Here is a 26,559-nt window from a genome sequence, read left to right on the forward strand (position 1 = left end):
CGGTACAAAGTTATAATGAAAAGATATAATATAGATGATGTCGTAAATGCATAAAGGATACTATAGCCTCTAAGTAGGCTGTAGTCTGTGAATTCTGGGTAAAGCTAGAAAATATCAGCCCCAGATTTAGGTTAATTATAAATTTAAAAAATATATCAACCACCAATGATAAGATAAATTGGCATCCTGTACCCCTAGTAAGATGCAATGAGGATACGATGTCACCTCCATAATATTCCTGCCAAAATTTTTTAACATGAGTCTAATCATGATGGAACAGTTACACAGGTCTAAACTGAAAGACGTTCCGCAAAATAACTGGCCTGGCCCTTTCAGAAATGTCTTTGAATAAAAGACAAAAAAAAAAAAAGAAAAGAAAATATTAAGAAACCACTCTAAATTCAACAAAGTCATATTGAACATCTACTGCCTGGAGTGTAGTAAAGTGTGTTGGGTAAGGGTTTAGAATTCAGCATAAATCCACTCAAATTCTGGCTCCAAATCCCGTCTCCACCATGCGGAAAAGACATTTAAGCACACTATGCCCCTGTTGTCTATCAAATGAGGACAATAATAGTGCCTTCTTCACAAGATTGTAGAGAATAAAATGATTTCACCTATAAAGGCCTGAGCACACTTAGTAAGTGCTCAGTAAATGTCAGTGGTGATAAATAATGATGTTGGTGGTAAAGAGCCATCAGATGCTGGGGGTAAAGGGAGAAACAGAATGACAGGGTCATTGCCCTCGGTGAGCTTACAGTTAGAGGAAAATTAACAGGAAATTCTAAGACTGTGAAATACAGGTACTCTGGCTGGTGAAAGATTCTAGAGTGCAAAGACAGGGACACCTTAGAAAGAGCATTTAATCCAGGAATTGGAAGTCATGGAGGGCTTCCCAGAAGAGGTGACAGCTCACCATTCCAGGATGAGAGGATAGCACGTACAAAGAGCTGGAAATAGAAAAGAGAACAGACCAAGAGCTGAAGATAGATGAGTACGCCTGGAATATACAATGCTGGAGGTGGAAGAGGAGATAGAGAGAGAAGGCTAAGTGGACAAGCAGGGTCAACCCACGCAGGGCACCTTATAAACTTTAAGGATTCTGGGCTTTAACTTAAGAGCCATGGGAGGCTACTGAGACATTTACAGCATAAGCAGAAATGCATTTCACAGTTATATGCTGATTACAGAAGGTAGAAGTGGATTGGGAGGGGGCAAGATTGGAAAGGGATGACCAGCTAGGAGGAGCTTGTTACGGTTTTCCCGGCAAAAAATAGTGGTGCTAGAACCTGGGTAATAGCAGCAAAGAGAGATGATGACTAGGATGGGAGAGGTCCAAACCTGGGGACCGATAAGATGATGAGGCCGGGGAGAGCTGAGGACTGAGTTCAGTTCCTGGCATGGCCGCTGGGTGCGCTGTCGCACCAGTCACGGAGAAAGGAAGCATGGGCCATGAGCGGGTTTGGGGTGGGAAGAGAGTGGGGTCAGTCGGGTCAGACTCAGCGTGAAGGGCCACCCGAGTGGAGCTGTGCTGGAGTCACAAAGGTCTGCAGCAGACAAGCCTTGATGGTGAGAGGAAAGGATACATTCTACATTCCCCATAATAAAACACCTAAACCAAACAGATTTTATCTTGTTCTCATATGGGCTCCAATTTCAAAAGATGATTTAAAAAAAAAAAAAAGCATGGCATTCCTGTCAATCTCACACATTTCATGGTGTAACTCTCTTACTGTATAAACAGAGAGTTGATGGATATTTGTGGCTCTCAACAAGTTCATTAAACCTCAAACTTTAAATCCCCCTGCCAGGAAAGTTAGCAACATTAGCCAGATATTCTTGCTCTACTTGAGCACATTATTTTGTTTATTAAAGAAAGCAAGCAATCATCAACTCTCACCTCCTAGATTATAAAGCATATAACCTTCCACTTACACCCTTCAAAATAAAATTGTCAAAATACAAATGTGCACTAACCACGTGTCTGTGCACAAAAGTACATATAATATGCTGATATGTGTAAATAAAATACTAGATTTGATCTTGGCCCGTAAAGCCTCAGTTATCCATCCAACCAGAAGGCGGACTTGTCACAAACACAAAATCACTCTTGTTGCCCCACTAGGTGCTCATTCAACGTGTGCACTGGCAATGGCTACCAGCAATGCTGACTCTCCTCCACACCTTCCTCAGGGTATACTGCCCTGTGTGAAGCTGAAGTGCAGATCAATTTGCCTTAGCTTATTTCCTCACGAGACAGCAAATTGTCCCCCAATGTCCATTCTCTTCTCCCCGTTAGGAATAGAATCCCCAGAGTCTTAGCTCCTCACCAGAGCCCCCATTTCTAAGCCTCTCCTGCAGTGACACAGTCATGTGACTCAATTTCCGGGACTTGGGAGGTGAGGGGAAGTGTGTAGAACTTCCAGGTCACACCCATAAAGGGAACTGCTTGGCCTCCATTCCTCTTTCCCAAAAACCTAACAGACACGGGAGTGGTGAGCTGTCTTCAACCCGCACAGGAGCAGAATAAACTAGGCAATGGAAGAACATGCTAGAAGGAGACTGAGTCCCTAAAGGACTCATGAAGCAAAGGGCTAGATTCCAAGCTGACTACCAGCTTAGAATCTGATATGAAATAGAAACTTAACTCTGTTTAAGCCACTGTTATTTTGATCTTCACTAAAACAGCCAAACCAATAACTTAATTCATTTCCGTTCCATTAAGGTCTCCAATAATGCTGAATTTCTTCAATTAACATGTGCCTCCCTTTGTCTTGGAGTTTTTCATTTCTTTATTAGGACTGCAGACATCTCAGCATCCCGCACAATTTACAATAAATATTTAATCTGGAGCCTTCAAGGAGCACAGAAAACAGGGACAGTCAACACCACTCCTCTCCACATGGTCATGTATTAAAGCTGCTCTTTAGTTTGTTCCCAGAGCAAAGACTTGCAGAGCCCATAGGCGGGACTGCCAGTCTGTCTGACACGTGTTTAACTTTGGTGTTTTACTGACAGTAACATCCTAAACCCGGCATCAGGATTGCCTACCTTGATTTCCTTTCCCTCCAGGAATGATGACAGATTTTACTGAGTCCTCTATACTTTCTTCTTTGGTGCCTGTGGTACACAGCATGCTGCTTCCCTTCCCCTCCTCCACGAGATGTTCATGTCCTAATCCTCAAAACCCATGACTATGTTACCTTACGTGGCAAAAAGGGGGTGTCACAGGTGTGATTAAGCATCTTGAGATGGGAATGGGAAGGTTGGCCTGGATTATCCAGGTGTGCCCAATTTAATTACTAGGGTCCTTATAAAGAGAGAGAGAGGATTATTAGACGTGTTAGAGAAGATGTGATGACAGAAACAGATGTGGCAAATGGAGAAGCTGAAGTGATGCCACTGCTAGAAGGGGGCCAAGAGCAAAGGAATATAGGCAGCCACCAAAGGTAAGGATCAGATTGTCCTCTAGAGCCTCCTGTCCTCTAGAGCAGCCCTGCCAACATCTTGGTTTTTAGCCCAGTGAGACCCACTTCAGACTTCTGACCTTCAGAATGATAAGAGAATAAATACATGTTGCTTTAAGCTACTAAATTTGTGGTAATTTGTCTCAGCAGCAAAAAGGAAACAAATACAGTGTCCTTACAAGTGGCACTATATGTTGTAAAAACTCAAAGTTTAGGGCAGGATTTGTTCAGACTTAAAGAGATAGATTAAAATCAGTTTTAATAATATACAATATTACTAATAGTATTATTAATAATGATATGCAACTGTTGTGCGATTTATTCTAATAGGTAGCCCTCCCTGCCCCCTCCTTAAAAATAAAGTCACAGAAGTTGAATATGAGCATTGTACATTGTACAATGTACATTGTACATTTGCAGGTACAAGCAAATGTTACAGCTCGGTAAAAGGATAATCACTACCCACTACTGAATGCATCTGTATCTCAGGATGAATCTACATGCCATTTTCACAAATGCTGTTATTGTTGTAAATGATGTATGTTTTCTCTGCTAGTAAAACAGCATTTGATACTTTCTGCAAAGTCAAAAGAAGAATTTAAAGAGTTTTTAAAGCTCTTATTATTAACCAAAATCACTAGCCACACAAAATATTTTACTGCTATTATTTAGTTCAAATCTCATTCATCACTAGATTGAGTTTTAGTTCACGCAGGGGTTGGGTACGGAGAGGGAACAATCAGCCCATAGGGTCCGTGTGCTTCAAACAGTACCATCCTGGAGGAGGCACGATTAACTGGCCCGGCTTCATTCATCTTGGCCTCCGAGCTTTCAGTTTTTTTGTTGTTGTTGTTGTTGTTGTCGTTGTTTTTGTGGTACGCGGGCCTCTCACTGTTGTGGCCTCTCCCGTTGCGGAGCACAGGCTCCGGACGCGCAGGTTCAGCGGCCATGGCTCACGGGCCCAGCCGCTCCACGGCATGTGGGATCTTCCCGGACCAGGGTACGAACCCGTGTCCCCTGCATCGGCAGGCGGACTCTCAACCACTGCGCTACCAGGGAAGCCCCGAGCTTTCAGTTTTGACCAAAGGGGTTCGCACTCCAACAAGGAAGGTGGCTAGATGCCCAAATGATCACTCCAATCCTCACCCCACTTCAAGCCACCACCAGCTGGTTGTCCACCACGGTGCTCTGGCTCTGATAACAGTAACAGTTCCCAACTCAGAGACGTCTGGGAACACCTGCAAGTCCCTTTGAGGGTATTTACCCCGACATTCCAAAGGGGAGTCCTAAACTATGCCCTAGCATGCCCTCTAGCCCGGAGTTAATCCACACCTGACTGCCAAAGGTTCATTTCAAGATCACTTTCTCAAGTATGGCCTGTTGCCATTGCTCGAATTTCAAAAAAAACCATAGACCCACAATTGTGATGTAAACTCTTGGCCTGGACTTACTTCCCCTTCTTCTTCCTGACCAGAACCCAGTGAATGTTGTTTAATACCCAAAATAGTCTAGATTCACATAACAGGTCTTCTTTTGTTTCAAAAACTAAATTACCTCTTTGTAAGATGTCAGGATATCACATTTGAGAGAACACACTCTGTCCTGTGCTACAGGGCACAGGAAAGGGAGTTATCTCCTCAGAGCAGATGCTTCATCTAAAGACCTTCTTCTGTTTTGCTCTGTTTCAATTTGTCCTAGCATTTGGGTTTGGGAGCGGCTATCACTCCATCACTGATAGTGCGTAAGTTTCTCTACCCACGCCTTAAGATCCCTGCCTAGAAAACTGAGGTAGGATTTGTTTTCTTCAGCTTCCTGAGTTAAGGCTCTCTAAACAAGCATCATTTCCTTTCGATGTCTAGAGAAAGCTCTGTCCACTCCAAACACCGGAGAGAAAAGTGGATGTCATGCAAAGGACAGCCTTTGTTTTCTCTGAGTAATGGTTTTCATTAAACTGTTTAATATACAAGGTTCAGAATGCACTCACCTGCATACAACACATTTACTTTTTTTAAAAAATAAATTTCTTTATTTTATTTATTTTTGGCTGTGTTGGGTCTTTGTTGCTGCGAGCAGGCTTTTCTCTAGTCGGCGGCGAGCGGGGGCTACTCTTTGTTGCAGTGCACAGGCTTCTCATTGTGGTGGCTTCTCTTGTTGCGGAGCGTGGGCTCTAGGTGTGCAGGCTTCAGCAGTTAAGGCACGCAAACTCAGCAGTTGTGGCTCATGGGCTCTACAGTGCAGGCTCAGTAGTTGTGGCGCACGCACGGGCTTAGTTGCTCCGAGGCATGTGGGATGTTCCCAGACCAGGGCTCGAATCCGTGTCCCTTGCATTGGCAGGGGGATTCTTAACCACTGAGCCACCAGGGAAGCCCAACACATTTACTTTTATACCTTGGAAGTTTTCAGCGTGTCTGTCCTGTATACATTCCATTTTTGTCTTGGCTCATTTCAGATTATGGATCCCAAATATGTAAGAAGTACGGCTTTTCTCTCCTTAGTTAAGTGCTTAATCTGCTTTTTAGCAACGTTAGAGGCATATAGAAATAAAAGTCATGTCAACTACCTATCACCATCGTCTCAGACATTCACCCATAATCTTTAGTTTCCTCCTCTATTTTGTTTTACTTAAAACTTAGCATTTCTTTTCAACAGGTACTAATAAGTTTTTCATGTTTGTTTATGTCCTTTATTTACAATTCACAAGATTTTTTTTTCCCCTCCCTGTTTTAGTCTGCTTGGGCTGCTATAACATATTATGATAGAATGGGTTGCTTAAACGACAGACATTTCTCACAGTCTTAGAGTTAGAAGTCCGAGATCAGGGTGCCAGCACAGTCGGGTTCTGGTAAGAGCTCTTTCCCTGGCTTATGGAAGGCTGCCTTCCTGATTCACAGCACAGGGAAAGAGAGAGAGCAAACTCTCTGATGTCTCTTCTAAGGGCTAATCCCCTCACAAGGACCCCACCCCCTCACGACTGTATCTAAACCTAATTTCCTCCCAAAGGCCCCATCTCCAAACACCATCACACTGCGGGTTAGGGCTTCGACACGTGAATTCTGGGTAGGAGCACAAATCTCTCCACAGCACTCTCCTTTAAGGACAATTTTTATCTGCCTTAGAATTAGTCCACAGCAAGAGCTTCTTCACTAAATAAGCAGAGATGAGCACCTGCATGGTCCCAGGCCCAGGCTAAGTGCTAGGTAATTGAGGATGACCAAGCACCATTCCTGACATCAACAGTCCCGGTGTTCTCAAGTTCTAGTGGTAAATACACTGTTGTGTTGACTTCCCGCGGTGCCCACACTCAGATCTCCCGTCTAGAGAAGCACAGCCGGCTGACAGCCTCGAGCGGCCACAGCTGCAGGCATTCGTGCTGAGGCGGTACTTCTGCTGGTCTGCTGCCAGCCAGTGCCCGGGCACTCAGAGGTCCTGGAGTCAGGCCTTTCCTGCGCATCATGGGACTCCTCAAACAGGCAGCTTTGTTCAAGGACCCCCCCATCAACAACAAAAATACTAACAAAGTAACTTCAGATAAACAACAGAAAACATGTCTAGCCCCAAGTAATCTATTCATCTAACTGCGGATAAATGTCACCCAATTTTGTTTTGAGATGGCAAATATACACAAAATCCAGCATCTTGAGGGAAAACATAAAATACATAAAAAGATACTCAGCTGAGACAAGCAGCTAACACAAGTGAGAAAAGGAATAAAGAAAATGTGCTTTTTCTAAGTTCAAAGTAAGGCAAAACTGAAAACGGTGCTCACACCAGTATAACTGAACAGATAGCTACTGAGCACCTACCGTGTGCCAAACGCTGTGGAAGGTACAAAGATAAGCACAGCTAGGCAATCTGTGGTCATATCTTTTACTCAGAGCTCTTGCTTCATTCATTCTAAACAATTTCCTTAAACTTCTTGTGCACACATATTCATACTCCTCTGTGCAAGGTGGATGAGAAACAAAATCACCTTAAGTCTTTTTAAACCCTTCCACAGAAAATAATTTGGTCTTCAAAAATAAACATCATTCCATTTCCTGTTCACTCTCAGAATCCCCTCCCTAGGCCTTCAAAGGGAAAAAGTCAAGATACTTTGTCACTGAGTCTTTACATTAGAAAAGTTCTTTAATGGTCATCTACATAGACACATCCTTATATTTCTGAATTACGAAATGGGCTGGCTCACGGCACTGGAGTCAACTGACAGACTCATAAAAAAAAAAAATTCCAAAATACACTAACATTTTCTATATTTTTGTGTTGTGAAGTATATCATACATACAAAAAAGTATATGAAGCAAATATGTTGTTTAAAGAATAACTGTAAAGACAACACCATGTGCCCACCATTCAAGTTAAGAAGCAGAACATCACTAAAACTTTTAAAGCCTTTTCCTCGCCTCCACTTTCCTAGAGCAGAACTTCTCAGCCTCAGCACTGCTGACATTCTGGGCCAGATAACTACTAAGTGCTTACCCAGTGTATTGCTGGATGTTTAGCAACACCCCTGGCCTCCGCCCAGTGGATGCCAGTAGCATGCCACCACCACCCTCGGGAGAAGCAACAAAAACGTCTCCAGCCATTGCCACATAGCCCCTGGAGGGCAAAATCGTCACCCCCCCATCCCCACCCCCGTCGAGGACTGCTGCCCTAGAGGTGACGACATCCGAATTTTTACATTTCTTTATAATTTATCTATTTATGTAACCTTAAAACAATGTATTGCTTAGTGTTGCCGTTTTCGAACTTTGTAGAAATCAAATCATACTGCATGTATTTTCCTGTGATTTGTTTTTTTTTTTTTTTTTTTTTGCGGTACGCGGGCCCCTCACCGCTGTGGCCTCTCCCGTTGCGGAGCACAGGCTCCGGACGCGCAGGCCCAGCAGCCATGGCCCACGGGCCCAGCTGCTCCGCGGCACGTGGGATCCTCCCGGACCGGGGCACGAACCCACGTCCCCTGCACCGGCAGGCGGACTCTCAACCACTGCGCCATCAGGGAAGCCCTGTGATTTGTTTTTTAATCAACATTATATTTGTAAAATGTAACCACTGTGTATTATAGCTGTAGTTCATATATTACTTTTAGTTTATGGTGTTTGCTGCTGTATGGTATCCTATGAAATTAACTAAAATGCCACAATCCAATCTATTACTGATGGATATTTGCATTATTTCTAATATTTTCCTTTTATGAATACTTCTGCTGGAGCTTTCCCTGCACAGGTCTTCTTATAATTACACAACAATTTCTCTGAAGTACACACCTAGGAGTAGATTTGCGCGGGTCATAGAACATTCTGGTACTCAACTTTATTATTTTCCGAAGTGGCTGTATAAATTTACACTCTCACCAGCAGTGGAGGACAATTCCCATAGCTCCATACACTCTCCAGCACGCAGTTCTTCATTTATACTTTCATGACATTTGGTACCGAAAAAATATACATTGCTTACCGTGTAAATGCCAATTCTACAGACAGCAAATGAGATCTGGATACATTCAGACATTCTCTACAAGATTAAAATAAGAGATTACAACTAAACGTTTGTTCCATAGAACTGACTTCTCCCCTCTTGTCTTGCTTCTCTCTCTAAAGAGAATCTGTTGTCTTTTGACACCTGCTTCACGAGCAAGTGGCTGAAATTTTTTCCTTCTCTCTGCTTTTTCTAGGCCAGCTCAAATAAAACAGAGATAATAAAGTATGTAGCATAGTGCTTTATCATGGGACTATAAAGCAGATACTTCAATCTCTAATTCAATAGCATAATTTAAGGAATGTGATTTATTGTATTGGTTTGATTACATTTCTTTAAATCCTGCTCTAATATCTAATTTTCAATGATTAATTCTTTGACTGCTAGAAGCAGTTTTATAAGCACTTATTTTTTTTTAGTTCAATTCTTACTAGATCATAAATGTCTACAATGCTTACAGAAAACTAACCTTTGTTAAAAAAAAAAAAAGTAAAAGCTCGTGGTTATATACTAAAAGTTTTGAATGGGCTGAATTTAAAGAGAAGCCTAAGGTCCTTGGTCTCAGAATATCAATGACAGCACTCAAATTAAGAGTTCACAATTTCTCATACCCAAATCAAGTTCAGACTCCTAAAACTCATTTCCACTCACAATACCATGTATACCAAACACGAGTATTGATTTATTGCCTTTTCTTTAACTGGAGGAATATTTTTAGCACATTAAATCGGTATGTAGTCAAAACAACTCTAACTTTATACAGTCCAACACTGTTATTATGGTTTACTGTTGGCAAGCAAAAGCTTCTCTGTGAAGTTTATAATGCCCAAATCTGGCAATCATGGTTGTATCCGCTGCACCAAGGAAGCAGAGACACAAGATCCCCGATTCCCATGGTAGCCAAAAAGGCTTCCAAAGAGATGTTCCTTTGGAAAAGAAGGCCAAAAACTCGTATCAGACTGATTCTGCAAAATGATCCAGCCTCTTCAGATGGCCATAAGAAACTAATTCTGTATGATTAAAGGAATTGGTAACGAAAATACTGAAAGCCAAGGCTACATTGCACAGACATTCAAAATTAAAAATTACAGCAATGGAAAAACCAAACTCATGAGATAATTTGTTGTGTAAAGTTCTTAAACTCTAAACTTTCAAAAAGTTCCGGGTGCTACTGTTCACATGAATGGCTGACGATTTAATATTGGGGATCATTTCTATTATTAAGGTATCATTACCACCATGGCACTATTGGGTTTCTTTATTCTGCATAAAATACACTACTGGAAACACCCCAGGGCAATGCCACTGGCCTCCTCAGAGCTGAATGACAGAATACTCACTACCTTGCCCATCGTTTATTCTCCCTTCTACCTTTGGAAATTACCCTGATTTTTACTTTTGTACAAAATGAATTATTTAACAGCTCTCCCAGTAATCTAGAAAGCTTATTTTCCCCAAGTGAAAGATAACTATCTTATTTTATGTCACCTGGAACAAGAGTCTATTTCCCCGCCATCCCTGCAGCTGGGGACTGTCGCGTGACTCAGTTCTCTGTAATGAGATGCATAAAGTGAAGGATGCGTAAAGTGAGCTGACTCTAAGAAGGACCCTTTTACTCTTCTGCCTTTCCTACTTCTTTTTCTGCAATTGAGATTTCATGTAGCCCCAGCAGGGGCCTTAGATTGGGAGGAGCCCCGAGAACAGTGGACACGGGATGTGAAGCCCAAGGATGAGCAAACCAGGAGACTCAAAGGGCAGTGGAGCTGCCATACCAGCCTCCTCCAAACTGTGTACATGAAAGAGAAATAAACCTCTAACTTGTTTAAAGACTGTGTGTCTCTCTCAACCGACTAACCCTAACTGGTACAGAGCAATACTCTAAGAAATAGTCAGTTTTAACAAGCGGGTTTCCCCGGGGCCTTAAAAGAAAGAGACCCAGCATTTGTCATTAGAGCTCTTTTTAAGAGCTTAATCTTAAAAAGAGATTGACCTTTTAAAGGGGGGAGACGTATTTATTCTTCAGTTACTAAAAACCTACTTTCCAATCCTTTTCACACTCCCAAAATGTACAAGTACTGTTACTGGGATTGTCAAAATTATTACCCTTGAAAACCCTCAACTTATTTTGTGTAATTTTTTTCTCACTAGCCGTATTTCCTCCTTCTCTCTAACCTCTAATCCTTACAAATACTGCCTTATCCCTGAACATCTGACCTCAAACCAAGCAGCACATCTATTGCTCAAACTCCAAATTCATTCTAACAGTAATGTTCTCGGGAACGGGCTTCTTTACTCTCATTAGAGGGAGTCGAATAAAAAGGGATATTTAAAAGCATAATGAAACTTCTTTGGGTCATGCTATAGTAAGTGGTTATAAATTTTAAATGATTAGTTCATATTCTTTCCGTATATAGATGCTCTATTGGCAAGAACCCATTTAAAAAACTCAGAGGACAGGGGCTTCCCTGGTGGCACAGTGATTGAGAGTCTGCCTGCCGTTGCAGGGGACATGGGTTCGTGCCCCGGTCCGGGAAGATCCCACATGCCGCGGAGCGGCTGGGCCCGTGAGCCATGGCTGCTGAGCCTGCGCGTCCGGAGCCTGTGCTCCGCAACGGGAGAGGCCACAGCAGTGAGAGGCCCACGTACCGCAAAAAAAAAAAAAAAAAAAAAAACCCATGGGACAGAACGCATAGCTTGCAATGAAAGATGAGTAATCATCCCCAAGGAAAGAATGGATCTCTACCCTAGATAAACTCTGACCCAGTGGCCTCTATATCAGCATTCATAAATCTCCATCTAGACTCACCTGAGGAAGAACGAAAGGATATTATTTCAAAAGCAATAACCTTCAGAGTAATCTCACCTTCTTTGCTGCCTCATCTGACGAAAGTGCAGAAAAGAAGTGCTGTCAAGAGCAAGTCACAGATTGGTTACAGTCTGTTAAGACAGGGCTACAGAAAAAAAAGTCTAATCCAGAGAAAGAGAAAAGGAATACTCAATTTGAAATTAATATGATTACTTACATTTTACTGTTGTTTTCCCTAAGAAACTTCAAAAGGTAAGCATGAAAATAAAGGAGAAAAAAAATCTTCAACAAGACGGCAGAAAATACTATACAGTCTGGAAAAAAACTTGATTTCAAGGTATAACAAATTTCCGTTCCATCAGGGGATGAAAAAACACATTAATTTTCTTTTTCTAAAGGAGCTGTTTTTAGAATATTTTGAGGTGCCATGCAATCCCTCATTCTGATATAGGGCAAGGTGACAGCCATGTTTCCTTATTTTCTCCTCTGTAATTTTGCATGTGATGAAAATAAAAGGTTAATATAGCCAAGTCAACGCTTCTGAGTACCACAGGTGTGTGTTAGAACTTGGGTGACAAGATGGGGGTAGGGAGAGCAGTAAATCACCTTCAAATGAGGCCCATGCCTGGATTAGCTACTCCCAAGTAAAGCTAAGATCTAGCATTTTCTCTTGACAGCATCCCAAAACAAGTGGGCTGGGGGCAAAGGTGCAGGATTTGGGAAACTGTGGAGAGAAGACCGGTTCAGTGCGTTCCAAGGTACGTAGGTGCTCCAGAGTCCTGAGTGGGTGGAATCATCTCTGAGTAAAGATTACGTCTGTCATTATGCTGTAGTCACTCCTCCAGACACAGAAACAAACCTTTGGGAACGCCACGGACTTCAGAACCCGCATCGCCTTCTGTTAGTGTAGCCGCTGAAAACATTAACAGTGAATTATTTAACAACTCCCTTGGCACACTTGAAAGGTTACTTTCCCCACTGGGAAATAAGTTAACTTTTCTAAAAAACTCAAACTTGTATTTACAAAATAAAATGAATTTTTGTTTACAAAACGCGGAGGAGTTTGCTCCTCAACATCTAAGTTATAGCTTCCTCAGACTAGGAAAAAGGATAGTGATAATCAACCTGAAAAGAAACATTTACGTCTAAAGCAAAACTAGCAAAACTGGTCTTTCGGCATTTTCCAAAATGTTTTCAATTGTAACGGTACCACCATCATCCCAAGAGCACCTATACTTCCCAAGCAATCTACAACTGTCCAGGGATGAAGTATGTAAGGATTCAACCAGTAATCCAAAAAGGAATCACAGCCCTCACCTGTTAAAAAATAACTTCAGCACATATCTCTCTGTGAAATTCAAACGCAAATATTTGAAAAGACATCTAGCAGAAATAATCTCAGAGATTTGAAAAGTCACCTAGCAAAAAAATCAAACACAAACATAAACAGTCATATCGGAATCTATAGATCTCAAGCCAGCAAAATTTTAGCCAATCTTCTGCAAAATGGCACTAAAAGTCATGTGTAATTTCTAAACAAGAGCAGAATCTTGGCTCAATACTGAAGATAAGAACAGTTCTCCTTCTGAAAATTCTGATTAAAGAAGAATTGGAAGCAGGAAAGAAATGCCCTTCTAATTTACCAGATTAAAATAATTAGTTCAATTCACCTTGGCAAATTTATTCCTTTTACTTTTTGTCATGAACTGAGGATAAAAAAAAATTTCAATCCAAGAAAAAGAAAAAAATTTTTGCTGAGCATCACTAATGTGTCAGGCATTGCTAGGCAAGCAGATATTAGATATACAACGATAAATAAGACCAACCCTGGCACCAACAGTCTTCCAGCTCAGGAGAGAGCAGTTATTTAACAGACCTGTGACGGAGAACAGCAGGATAAACAGGTCCAGCATAATAAGAGGTATGCACAAAGGGTTTTAGAGAAACTGAGTAGGAGAACGGAACCCATTACAGGAGTGTCAGAAAGACTTTGTAGGGGGCGGATCCCCAAATAGTCTTAAAAGATTGGGAGTTAGCTAGGAGAAAGGGAGTAACGGAAGAGGAAAAGATCATTCCAGATGAAAGTGACAACATGAATAAAAGCAAGAAATATCACAGGATATGCAAGCATTTGAGGGATACTGGTGTATGCCTTAAATACCCTCCTGTACTTTTAAATAATCACTTCTCAATCAGATGTTAGTTACTGATACTTGTTGACTATCTACACACTATCTAAAATTCACTCATGTTAAGATTTTTAATTTTAAGGTTTATCATTTTAAGATTTATCTCTAACTCACTGCCAAAGGAAGTTCCATTTGTGAAGGAGCAAGCATGCTGGTCCCATTATAAAGCCTGCTCTGCCTCCACACACTTGCAGATAAAAAGACCCATAAGCAAGATAGCCACAGCTGATTAAATTAGCAGGCCGTCCGTCCTCCAGCTGGCCAACAACCACGGAGGGGCCCAGCAGGAAGAGCTAGGCTAGCCCAGACCAATCATTCGCACTCTCCAAGATATGAATGGAAAAGTACTGAGAAGATGAAGCAGTTAGAAGCAGGAAGTGAAGCTGAGAGAACACAAAAAACAAAGGCATTAAGTAACTTCATGACCATGAAGAATCATAGGAACCTAAATGTATGAGGAAGCCGAAAGTATGAATAAAGGAAACTATACAGAAAAGATACACAAAGCAGAGAATACCCTTGCTAGTAATCTCAAGAGAAGTGGACCCAGAGAGATAGAGGTATGTGAGGAATGGCTGAATGCAGTTAGTTGCAGAGAATTCTGTTTCTGAGTGAAAAAATGATATATTCGCCAGGTTCCTTTGCAGCTAGGTATAGCAATGTGACCAAGTTCTGGTCAATTAAATATAATCAGAAAGTCTGAAAAGTCTCCCATGAGGGAGGTACACTCTTCTGCCCTTTCTCCGTCCTGCAGCCTGGAATGCAGAAGTGATGGCAGGAGCTCTGGCAGCAATTTTGAACCATGAGTTTAAAGTCCACACACAAAAGCAAAAGCATCTTGGGGACCTAATGACTTCTGGAGTTACCTACCTGAGGGGGGGAAAAAGAATCTATCTTGTTGGGACTTCCCTGGTGGCGTAGTGGTTAAGAATCTGCCTGCCAATGCAGGGGACACGGGTTCGATCCCTGGTCTGGGAAGATCCCACATGCCACAGAGCAACTAAGCCCATACACCACAACTACTGAGCCCATGCGCCGCAACTACTGAAGCCCGCACTCTTAGAGCCCATGCTCCACAACGAGAAGCCACCACAACGAGAAGCCCGTGTACCACAACAAAGAGTAACCCCTGCTCACAACTAGAGAAAGCCTGCATGCAGCAACAAAGACCCAACGCAGCCGTAAATAAATAAATATTTATTTTTTAAAAAATCTATCTTGTCAAAGCCACTATTTTCCAAACAATTCCAATCCTAATTGATACAGTGGTTGAGACAACGTCATCTCAGCAAGAGGGATAGCCCCTTAAAACAGTTAAATGGAAGAGTGATGTGTTCTGATTTACAGTGGTAATATTATCCTCAATTTAGAGATGGGGAAACAGATACCAGCTAGTAATGTGACAGAACCTGGATTTGAACCCAAATCTTTTGGACTTGAGAGCCCATACTTTTAATCATTAAGAACAAATGAAGGCAAATGAAGGCAAACAAACTGTAAAGCAGGTTCACAAGTATTTCAGAGTTCAACAAATATTCTGACTACTAAAGGCCAATAAAAACCCATGCTAAATACAGTATCTCTGACCTACCACAAATAACACTTTTGACAAGTCCCTGTGGCCTTCTAAACAGAAAAGCCTTTTCCCAGCTAGAGTATTCTACTCTAAGTACCTAGGAAAAGGTATCTGGGCACCAGAAACTGAACACAGGCACCAGCTCCCTCATGCATAGCAGAGGTCTGCCAAATTCTGATTTGTAAGGAGTGGAGTCGATTTTTAAGAGTACAGAGGATTCTGGGAGACATGAAGTATATTTTTTAAGGTGGAAAGAGGTCATTTCTTTAAGGTGGTAAGAGGTCTTCTTGTTAACTTTAAGCAAAAGAATTTTCCATACACGTGACAATTAGAAGAGCTCAGCCTTAGTATTACAACTTCCAGGCTCCTGATGCCCCTGAGATGTTTCACTGTCCCATGCAGTAAGGGTGGGATGGAGCAGCAAGCCTTCTGAAAGGTTCAAGGATTTTAGATGGCCAAGATGAAGGCACCAATGTACTTGCCATGAATCTTCATATCTGTACTGAGCATCTCCTTTGTGCCAGGCAGCGTTCTCCTTGCTGGAGACTAAGCAGTACACAAGGCTCAGAAGGCTGCACTCTAGTCAGGGGTGGCAGGCAAAAACAAAAATAAATCAAGGTAGATGGTGATAAGTGCTATGAAGAAAAATAAAGTAAATGAATAGAATGTTCAGGAGGCAGTGGATTGGGGGTGTTACTAATTTTGAAAGCAGATGTGGTAATTCTAACAACATTATGGACAATCAAATAAGGGATCCCAGAAAAGCTTTCAGCAACTTAACTCTGAAAATCCCTGGCATAAGCAAATGCAGGATTCTATCCTGAAAAGTCAAAGCACCAGACACTCAATTCAACAGTTCACAGATATTAAGAAGCGATCAGGCAGCCACTAAGAGCACAGAGTTGGGTGTCAGACTTCCTTAAATCAAATCCCAGCCATACAACTTACTATTTCTGGGGCCCTGGGTGAGGTACTTGACCTCTTTGCATCTCAATTTGTTATTTGTAAAGTAAAGATAACAGTACTACCTATCTTAGAGGGTTCTATGAGGATTAAGTGAGTTATAAGAGAAAACACAGTAAGCTCCAAATTGGTGTTTGCTTATTTTTTTAATTGAGTGTCTGTGTTCCAGGCACACAAATTCATCTGAGCATCTGCACTAAGGGGCCAAGGACACTGGAGGCCCCAGGAGATGCACTCTGCCATCAGCTTCTCTGGACACCCTTGATTCTGGCCTTATTTTGTACTCCTGGTGTCTCTTCCTGCAGCCTCCACATTAGAAAGGTGACTTCTCATCGCAATCACTGAAAACCAGGATGCTAAGCCTGAGATTCCCCAAAGGAAGAAATATCCCAAAGCATAGGGCTTAGCTCCCAGCACTTTGCCCACATAGACCCGGAACCAGAGGCAAAAGGGAAACCCATTCATTTTAGCCAGACCTCATATTACTGTCCACCTAAGCAATTTACATCTACATTTAAACCGAAGAGGTTTTAGTCTGCCTTGTGTAAAAATTTATTATTCTACTATTCCATATTATTCATGTTTCATGGATATTGTTTTATAATGATAGGCATCCAGTTCCAGTTTGTAATGCGTTGCTCACTAGACACTCAGGAGCACCATTATTTAGAATCATAAGGAAAATTATATTTTTTAATTCTCTAGAACATGGAGGTATCCTCGTTTTCCCTCCCTCTCCTTTTGGATATAATCAAATGAATAACAACTTTTCGGCACTGCCCTTCTGGTTAGAAAACCTTAGAAACTGTCATTTAGGGTTTGTGTCTTTGAACATTTTTAAGCCTCTACCTTGAGCATGATGCTTATATCGTCAAACCTATATTTAAAGTCCTCAAAATAGTTAAATGGTCAAGCCCTTTTACTTGATCAATAGCTCCATCTTAACTTATAAACATTATTGTAGCGCCCAGAAAGAAACACTGGTTACAGGAGAATGTGGTCCAATTGTTTAAAGGATCAAAAGAACTCCTATCGGTTTATGACTTGGACAATCTGGACTTGCCCTCTGTTTTTTCTGACCGTGGCAAGGGAAGAAAGGGAAGTGTGAGCTTTGAGTTTAGACTGACCTGGGTTCAAGTCGTTCAGGGTGTGACCATATAAAACTTAGCCGCCCTGAACTGCAACAGCTGGTTCTCAGGCATGAAAAGAAAGGACTACTACCACTACCACTAACATCACTGGATGAAGTAAGCAAGCCTCGGGGGCTTGGCAAGGAGAAGCCATCCTAACTCGCTGACGCCCAGACCAAGCCACCCACATCTAGTGCTGGGACATGGATGAGTTTCACCAACAGGTCCTCCTCCCGGCTGCCCTCCCGCCCTGTATAATCCAGGCTCCGTGGCAGCAGCCAGAGCAAGATTTCAAAACGTAGATCAGGTCCTATCACCTCCTGCTTAAAACCACTCATTAGTTTAAGAGTAATTTTAAATGAAACTCGACTTCGCTACCACAACCTCCCGGGCCCCCAGCATCCTGTCTGGCTGCCCTCTGGACCCTGGCTTCAGGACCAATTTCCTTGGGCCACTCAGCACCTGAGACCCGTAAACCTGAAACTTATACGAACAGCCACAGTACTTTCACTCGCTGAAGACAAATGACCCCAGTTGAAATGGTCAGGGAACTACCGGGGGTTTTCTGTGAAATCCCAAGGACACCCGTGCCAAGCTTGGCTTGCTGGGATCTCACTACTTTTGGTTCCTAAGGACTCAGCCTATTTCTCTTTTCTTTTTCAAGGGATACTACTTTTCCTGAGTCTTGTGGATTTTCTCCTTATCCCTACAAGTCTGGCTGCCAAGTGGCACAAGCCCTCCCTCATTTCCCTGCTGTTCACATCCTTGCTTCTCCAAAGGTGTGCACACTGGCCCTTCTGGTACATGGCTTTTACTGCTAATTTCTAAAGAGACCAGACAGAGATGGGGCAGTTGGCATAAAAATCTAATAAGGAAAGTCTGCACACTCACTGCCCTTGTTTCTGATTGTGTGAATAAGCCTCTTAAATTCTTATCCTCTACCTGGGAGGATGGATGGATCGCTCCAAACTCCTCTTCACTGTCAGGCCAGAAGATGGAATCACAACCACAACAGGGTGAGGGGCCCACCCAAACCCACTCCTTTTGGGGGAGTAATTGGCATTTCTGCAGGCAGAGATCCTAGTCAGTCAAGCGTTCCTTTAAGATGGTGAAAATTTCTAGTAAAGGTAAATGAAACCATACCTATTGGAATCGAATGCAGCCACACACAATATAATTTAAAAGAAGGGCTGTGATTATGTTTTAAGTCACAGGAGAGAGAAAAAAAAAGACATTTATTAAGAGACTACTATGTGCTGGGTGTTTTACACGCTCACTCAGTCCTCACAACTAGAGCAAGGTGGGTATTTCTAGGCCTATCTTTCAGATGGAAAACTGAGGGTTACCAGCCTGTGGCAAGTAACTAGCAGAACTTAGATTTCCGCCCACGTCTGATTCTAAACCTGTGGTTTTCAAACTCTGCTCCCCAGATACGGTTCCAAAGAGGCAGCTGGATATTTGAGAAATATTTTTTTAAACGAAATTGAATCTTTATTATCTTAGAGACTGAAATGAGAAAAAAATACATATTCAAATATACTGTACATGAAACTTTTAACACACTGGAGAATGCCCACACATTTACTTGTGCTGCCAGAGTGATCTTCTTTCGGCGGGCAGGGTGGGGAGGTAGCCTCAGAATAAAACCTATATTCTGCCTTCTGATTGAAGAGTAATTTAGAATTGAGCTACTTTAATATCTGTAACACTTGCAACTATGATTCTATGAGAATCTTGTTCTTCCTTAACCTCACACAAAAAAACAAAATGTGTAACTGAATGAACTAGAAGATGAACCTTCAATTCTCATTCATCTAAATGGATCGAAATGAAATTCGATCCATCTAAATTCAGTTCTGTGTGTATCCAAACAGCTTCATTGGGGGCTTCCCTGGGGGCGCAGTGGTTGAGAGTCCGCCTGCCGATTCGGGGGACACGTGTTCGTGCCCCGGTCTGGGAAGATCCCACATGCCGCGGAGCGGCTGGGCCCGTGAGCCATGGCCGCTGAGCCTGCGCGTCCGGAGCCCGTGCTCCGCAATGAGGCCACAACAGTGAGAGGCTCGCGTACCGCAAAAAAAAAAAAAAAAAAAAAGTTTCCAAAAACCAAAACTCTGATGTCAGTGAAAAATAGCGAAATACTGCCTCTCTTCTTCAAAGAGGTAAATCCTACTTTACGAGTCCAGCGGGTGGCAATCTTCAATCCATGGGCCAAATCTGGCTCACTGCCTGCTTTTTGCAAATAAAGTTTTAGTGGAACACAGCCACGTCCATCTATGGCTGCTTTTGTGCAACAACGGCAGAGGTGAGTAGCTGAGACAGAGACCGTATGGCCTGCAGAGCCTAAAATATTTACTAGCTGGCCCTTTACAGAAAGTCTGTGCACCCTGTTCTAATCCATCATCCAGCGTTTTTCCACAAGCAAAGAACTGTGTTACTTTCAATGTTAACAGGCTATAGTGCAGTACCCAAAAGATTCATCCCTGTATTGTCTACGATGCCCACGTCCCTACGAAATTAAGCATTGCTCAGTAAGTATTCGTGGGCTGCTTCGGGGCCGCCAGGGCGAGGCTGATTCAGCCACGGGCTTTGGGGGCGGCGCAGACCTCAGGTAACCGCGCCTCCCGCACCACCTCCCAGAGCGGCCCTATAAGTGCCCCGTCGCGGCCGGGCCCCGGAGCACGGGCCCCGGAGCACGCCTGCAGCAGTGCAGCTGGCTGAGCCGTTCCTGCTGAACGCGCTCGCCTACCTGGAGAGCGCCCCGGGCTTCCTGTGCTACGTGCTGCTGAAGCTGGTGGGCTGGCCCTACGGGCGCTACGCGTTAGTGCGCTCCGCCTTCCGGCTGCCCGAGCAGGCTGCCTGGGCGGTGCAGGAACTGCCCTCGCGGGCCCTGCCACTCCTCGCCGGGCCGACCCCGCCTGCCGAGCGCCTCAACCACCGGCACAACTGCATCCTGCTGGCCATGTTCCTCGTCCACTATGTGCAACGGGCCTTGATTTCCCCCTTTTCAGATCCGAGTTGGAAAGCCCACACCATTGTACGCCTTTATATTGGCATTCGTGTTCTGCACCTATAACTGGCTACTTGTAGAGTAGACACCTGAGCCAGTATGCAGTGCATGCTGACGACTGGCTCACTGACCCCTGATTTCTAACAGGTTTTGTCGTGTGGCTGACAGGCATGCTGATAAACATCCATTCAGATCATGGCCTAAGGAACTTCAGGAAACCAGGGGAGACCAGACGTAAAACACTAAGGAGAGGGATTGTTTAGTACATCACTGCAGCCAGCTACTTCTGAGAAGCCGTCCAGTGGTGCGTCTACACCCTCGCCAGCTGGTCCATTCAAGGCTGGGCTTTCTCTCTGTTCACCTTGTGTGTCCTGTTCACCAGGGCTCAGCAGCATCACCAGTGGTACCATGAGATATTTGAAGATTATCCAAAATTCAGAAAAATGATGATTCTGTTTTTGTTTTAAGTTCATTGTCAATGGAATTATCTTCAACTTGAAGCTTTCGATGATGTTTCTCTTGGGATTATATAAATAAATTTATGTCTCTGTAAGTTTTCTGCTATTTCATCTTTTTCAAGATTGCTCAAGGGGTTTTTTCCCCTAGCAAATTTGTTTGCTACCTAATAACAGTCTAATCAAACTGAAATTGCAGGTTGAACTATGCTGCTGCATACCAGGTCAGGAATCTGGAACTCTGTAATTGCGGCTGACCCTCCTGTGATTTTGGGTTTGCCTCTATGGACCAAAACGTTTCTGTACCGCTTACACAACCCCCTACAGCAATGGGTTTAAGGTCAAAGGCGATGTCGCCCCGTCCTCCCCATGGAGGTATGTTCTGTCTTTGTGTCCCTTTCATCCCACTAGGTCGGAGAGGCCTCGGTACCCACAGTGTACCCACAGCCTCTCACTGTTGGGTGCTGGGCAGGCAGAGAAGTTGTGCACAGAGAAAGGGGGCGCCCATCAGAGGCTGGTGCAAAGGGCCTCTGGTACCTGCTGCAGCCTGGTCCACCAGGTGACTTCACTGGCAGGACAGGGCACTGGGGGCATTCTTAAGGAGCAGTCTGCTGTGTCCCCCCACAAAGGGGACTTATTGGAGGCCCTGGGCTAGGAGCACAAAGGTGCTGCAGGGCACCGCTCCCGTCTTGGGCCACTCGCCATGAGCCATCAGGAGTCTCTGGCCTGGGATGGTTTTTCTACCTCCTTCTAGGTAGAATTAGAATTTTTTTGTAAGGCACTTTTTAAGTACCTCTCAGTACTGCAAAACTATAACTTGAAGCAGAATTTCTTATTTTAGATGCACTCAAAAACTCCATGGAGATAAATGGCAGTAATAAAATGTACTACTTATTGCCAGATATGTAAAAGAAATCTCCCCACTAGAAAGCTGTTGAATCTCTTGACCCCTCTGTGAAAATCTAACGAACACATGGTAAAGACCCCGCCTCTCCTGGGAAGGCACTGCCTCTGTTGCTGCCACATTTATAGAGGTGGAAACTGAAAGAGGAAGTGGAGAGAGTCCATGTGCACTTATGATTGCTAAGGATGCTAGGTGGCAGGGGCCTTCAGGACACACCTGATGCTGTGTCCTGTATGTTGTCCAAATGCCACCTTTGGGCAAGGAGTAGGCCCTCCTGCCCCTGCACCCCAGGCCCCCGGGGCACCCCATCAGCTCCCTCCCACCCTTCTCCTGGCTCACCTCCCCAACCAGGGGCTCCCCGCCACGAGTTTTCATGTAGAAACTGTATTCTCCGTGTTAGTGGTTTTTAGAGTCTCTTAGCGTTTTAGAAACATTTTCTGATGGTGGTTGTGCTTCATTTTAACTAAAAATGGAATGCTTTCGCAGGGAAATTTTTATGATCAAATAATCTTTGGCCCTTTTTCTGACCGACTAATTACTTGAAACCATAAAACAAATATTTAGGATCTCCTCTGGAAAACTCAAAAATCTAAGCAAGTCTTGATTTATTTGGGCCCCTGGGTTCTAGAAGGTGTACCTGGCCAGAAAGTTGTTTGTCTGAGAGCCAGAGAGGCTCACTGTGAATTTTACTTCTGTTGGTGCTTTTTTATCTGAGTGACCAAAAGTTTGGGGTAAGTCAGCATTTGATGCACGGTTGCTACTTCACTGGCATGCACTGGATGGATGACTGACATAGGAAGAGATCTTGTTCTATCTTGCCTGCCTGTCTTCCGTTTGCTAAAAACTGTAACTTAGCAAATTATGGCAATTCGTTATTGTGTTAATTATAATAATTAAAGAGATTAATAAAATTACTGTTAAAAAAATAAGCATTTGTGGAGTGAGGAAAGTTAGATAGGAAGAGGAAAGAAGATACGGGGGAAGGAAAGGAGAGTAGGGTTTTTCTTTTCCCAAAACTATTCTGACATATACCCTTCAAAAAATTATTTTAAAACCTAGCAGATCCTCTTCTTGCTGTAACTAGGTATTTGAACACAGGGATGTACATCTGAATTAAAATAGAGGACCTAAAGTTACTATGTTTCATTTCAAGCAGATCAACACTGATTGAAATGTTGTTTAGTAAACAAAAGTCCTTGCTAATTCTGAATACCCAGGAAAATGCTACCCACCCACTCTTTTAAAATTGAAATTTCTTTTTTTTTTTTTTGCCCCGGACGCGCAGGCTCAGCGGCCATGGCTCACGGGCCCAGCCGCTCCGCAGCATGTGGGATCCTCCCGGACCGGGGCACGAACCCGAGTCCCCTGCATCGGCAGGCGGACTCTCAACCACTGCGCCACCAGGGAAGCCCTGAAAGTTCTTTATTTTGATTTAACGTGACACTTTTTTAATTGAAGTATAGTTGATGTACAATATTACATAAGTTACATGTGTACGATATAGTGATTCATGATTTTTAAAGGTTATACTCCAGTTGTAATTATTATATAATATTGACTATATTTCCCATGTTGTATAATATATGCTTGTAGCTCATTTTATACATAATAGTTTGTACCTCTTAATCCCCTACTATCTTGCCCCTCCCCTCCTTCCCTCTCCCCACTGGTAACCACTAGTTTGCTGTTTATATCTGCAACCATACCCACTCTTAAAAGAATAATCATTTGCTCTTACTGCTGTTGTTTTAAAATCACTCACTGCAATAATATAAAGCAATTGGGATAAATGACCTTTGCCTCAGAGATGAACTCTTAAGCACTGTGGATTTGGGAAAAAGAGAATTGCTTTAAAACAGATGAGAGATTCAAACCATCAATGGCCTTGTTAAATCTTCTTGATTCTTATCCCCAGCATTTCTTCACAATCATGCATTTTTACGTTGGTTTACTCAAGACAACTTTTGTACAAAGAATTAAAATATGCATCACTTCTTACACAGCTCTTTATAATTTCAACTTTTTTAGCAACTTGTTTCATTATACTTGTGGCTCTCCTAGGTAACAAAGAATCCAATTTGAAGAGCTTTCAAATCAGGAGCTGAAGATCTCACTTCTTGACACGGGAATCAAAAGAGAAAATTTTTGAAATTTTGCAAGTCTGCTTTATGAAACTGTTCAAAGTGGATCTTAAACACATAATTATTTACAATAAAGTTCAGTAAGAGGTGAGTACTTAGAAGTCAAGAAATGGAAAATATCCACCTATGGGTATTTTCAAAGATGACCAATAAAGTTAGGCATTCCCCCCAAATAAAGTCATATTTGGGAGAAAAGCAGAACATCACTAGCACAGGTATCTATTTCCCACACACTCAGCCTGCAAAAAAACTGCAGCCTGAATCCACAGAAATGATAGAGAACAGCTCCTCTTCAGACTCATGAAGTACCGTAATCCTGCCCACAGCCCAAGGTCAGCTCACAGGGGCCCTGAAAAAGTTAGGAAACCCAAAGAAGTCCAGGAATGATCAAATAATCCTATCTCAATGACCCAGTCTTTAAAACATGCATCTCGAAAACCCAAAAAATCATGGGGAAAATCATGTTACATTAAGAGAAACAGTACTGGTGAACAACACAGATGTACAATATTTCTATGTGAAATAAAACAGAGAGGAAAAGAATTTCAATCACCACAAGAGGTTCTCTACCTCTAGCACAATGACTTGAAAAACAGAACCAGGCACATTCAGGGAACATTCAAAATGACGACATTATCCAATAAATCAGCTCACTGCTCTGTCATCTACAACAGGGGTCTCCAACCCTGCGGCCACTGTTAGGAAGCAGACCGCACAGCAGAAGGTGAGCCGCGGGCGAGTAAGCAAAGCCTCATCTGACGCTCTCCATCACTCGCATTACCGCCTGAGTAGCTGGCTGCAGTGATATACTAAAACAAGCCCCTCGGGCTTCCCTGGTGGTGCAGTGGTTGAAAGACCGCCTGCCGATGCAGGGGACGCAGGTTCGTGCCCCGGTCTGGGAAGATCCCACATGCCGCGGAGCGGCTGGGCCCATAAGCCATGGCCGCTGAGCCTGCGCGTCTGGAGCCTGTGCTCCGCAACGGGAGAGGACGCAACAGTGAGAGGCCCGTGTACCGCAAAAAAAAAAAAAAAAAAAACAAGCTCCTCCATCCAGTCTCCCCTGGTTTCCTGAAGTTCCTTAGGCCATGATCTGAATGGATGTTTATCAGCATGCCTGTCAACCACACGACAAAACCTGTTAGAAATCAGGGGCCAGTGAGCCAGTCGTCAGCATGCACTGCATACTGGCTCAGGTATCTACTCGGCAAGTAGCCAGTTATAGGTGCAGAACACGAATGCCAATATAAAGGCGTACAATGGTGTCGGCTTTCCTCCTCGGATCTGAAAAGGGGAAAATCAAGGCCCGTTGCACGCAGTAGACGAGGAACACGGCCAGCAGGATGCAGTTGGGCCAGTGGTTGAGGCGCTCGGCCGGCGGGAGGACAGCTCCTGCACCGCCTGACCCATCCGTGGAAAAACTGTCTTCCATGAAACCAGTCCCTGGTGCCAAAAAGGCTGGGGTCCACTGGTCTACAACGTGCCGCCTCTCAGGAAACATTCATAAGGGAAGAAGGGATAAGAGAGCTGGCCAATCACATGCTAGGAAAAAAGTTCTCACAAGCAGAAACTTGACTCTCAAACTGATTCCAACAAAAGAGAAGTTGAAAGTTCCAAACGAGTGTAATTCTACAGTAGGACCTCAGAAAACTTGCCCACTTAGTTTAAAGTAAGTTGGCTCATTTGGCCAAACTTATGTAACAGCTGTAGGCAGAACCGGCCTGAAGAGATGCGGGCCACCCTCTGCCATGCCAGGACCTTTCACCCCTATAAATCAGAAATAGCTACCACTTAACCCATCAACAAGCAGCTGCAATATCGTTCACCCAGTTACTCCGTGCTGTGTTTATTAGGTGGAGGCAGAAAGATTTTTGAAAAGCTGGTTTTGGAAAAATGAATAGAATCAGAGTGGGAACATTTTGGTGACAATAGTACCACAAATCCTTGTTTTATAAAGAAAGTTCCAATTCAATAATAGCAAACACTCTTATCTTGCTCATGGTACTAGTCTCTCTGCTGAATGCTTTATATATTTTAACTCAACTCTGAGTGGTAGGTACTATTATGCCCATTTCGCATATGAGGAAACAGGCACAGAGGCTGCACAGCAGGTAAGTGACAGAGCTAGAACGCAAGTGCAGGGAGTCCGACTCCAAGGTCAGTGCCCTTAAATATTACTCTGTGCAGCCTCTCAGCCCAACCACTGGCTTAGCAGCTATCTTGTGTACCTATGTCAGGCTCTGGGGACACAAAGAGGCCCACAACCCAGCCCTGCACTGTGAAACACTGTGCTTTGTCCGGTAACAGAGATAGGAACCAAGGCCTGAGGCAGGGCTGTAGCTGGCCCATTAGCACCTCTGTGCCAGTGCACAATGGGGACCTTGGCAAGCTGGGCAGGGGCTGGACTGCAGGTGTGCTTGCCCCCTTGGCCAGGCACCTCCGTGTGGTG

The 26,559-nt window shown here is 43.4% G+C and overlaps 1 pseudogene; it reads left to right on the forward strand.

The window, feature by feature from the left end:
- LOC136120158 (3-oxo-5-alpha-steroid 4-dehydrogenase 1-like) overlaps positions 1–21,080 on the forward strand; it is a 99,677-nt pseudogene extending 78,597 nt beyond the window's left edge.
- The last annotated feature ends 5,479 nt before the right edge of the window (positions 21,081–26,559 follow it).

Source organism: Phocoena phocoena, chromosome 3 (genome assembly GCF_963924675.1).
Source record: "Phocoena phocoena chromosome 3, mPhoPho1.1, whole genome shotgun sequence".
NCBI classification, from domain to species: Eukaryota; Metazoa; Chordata; class Mammalia; order Artiodactyla; family Phocoenidae; genus Phocoena; species Phocoena phocoena.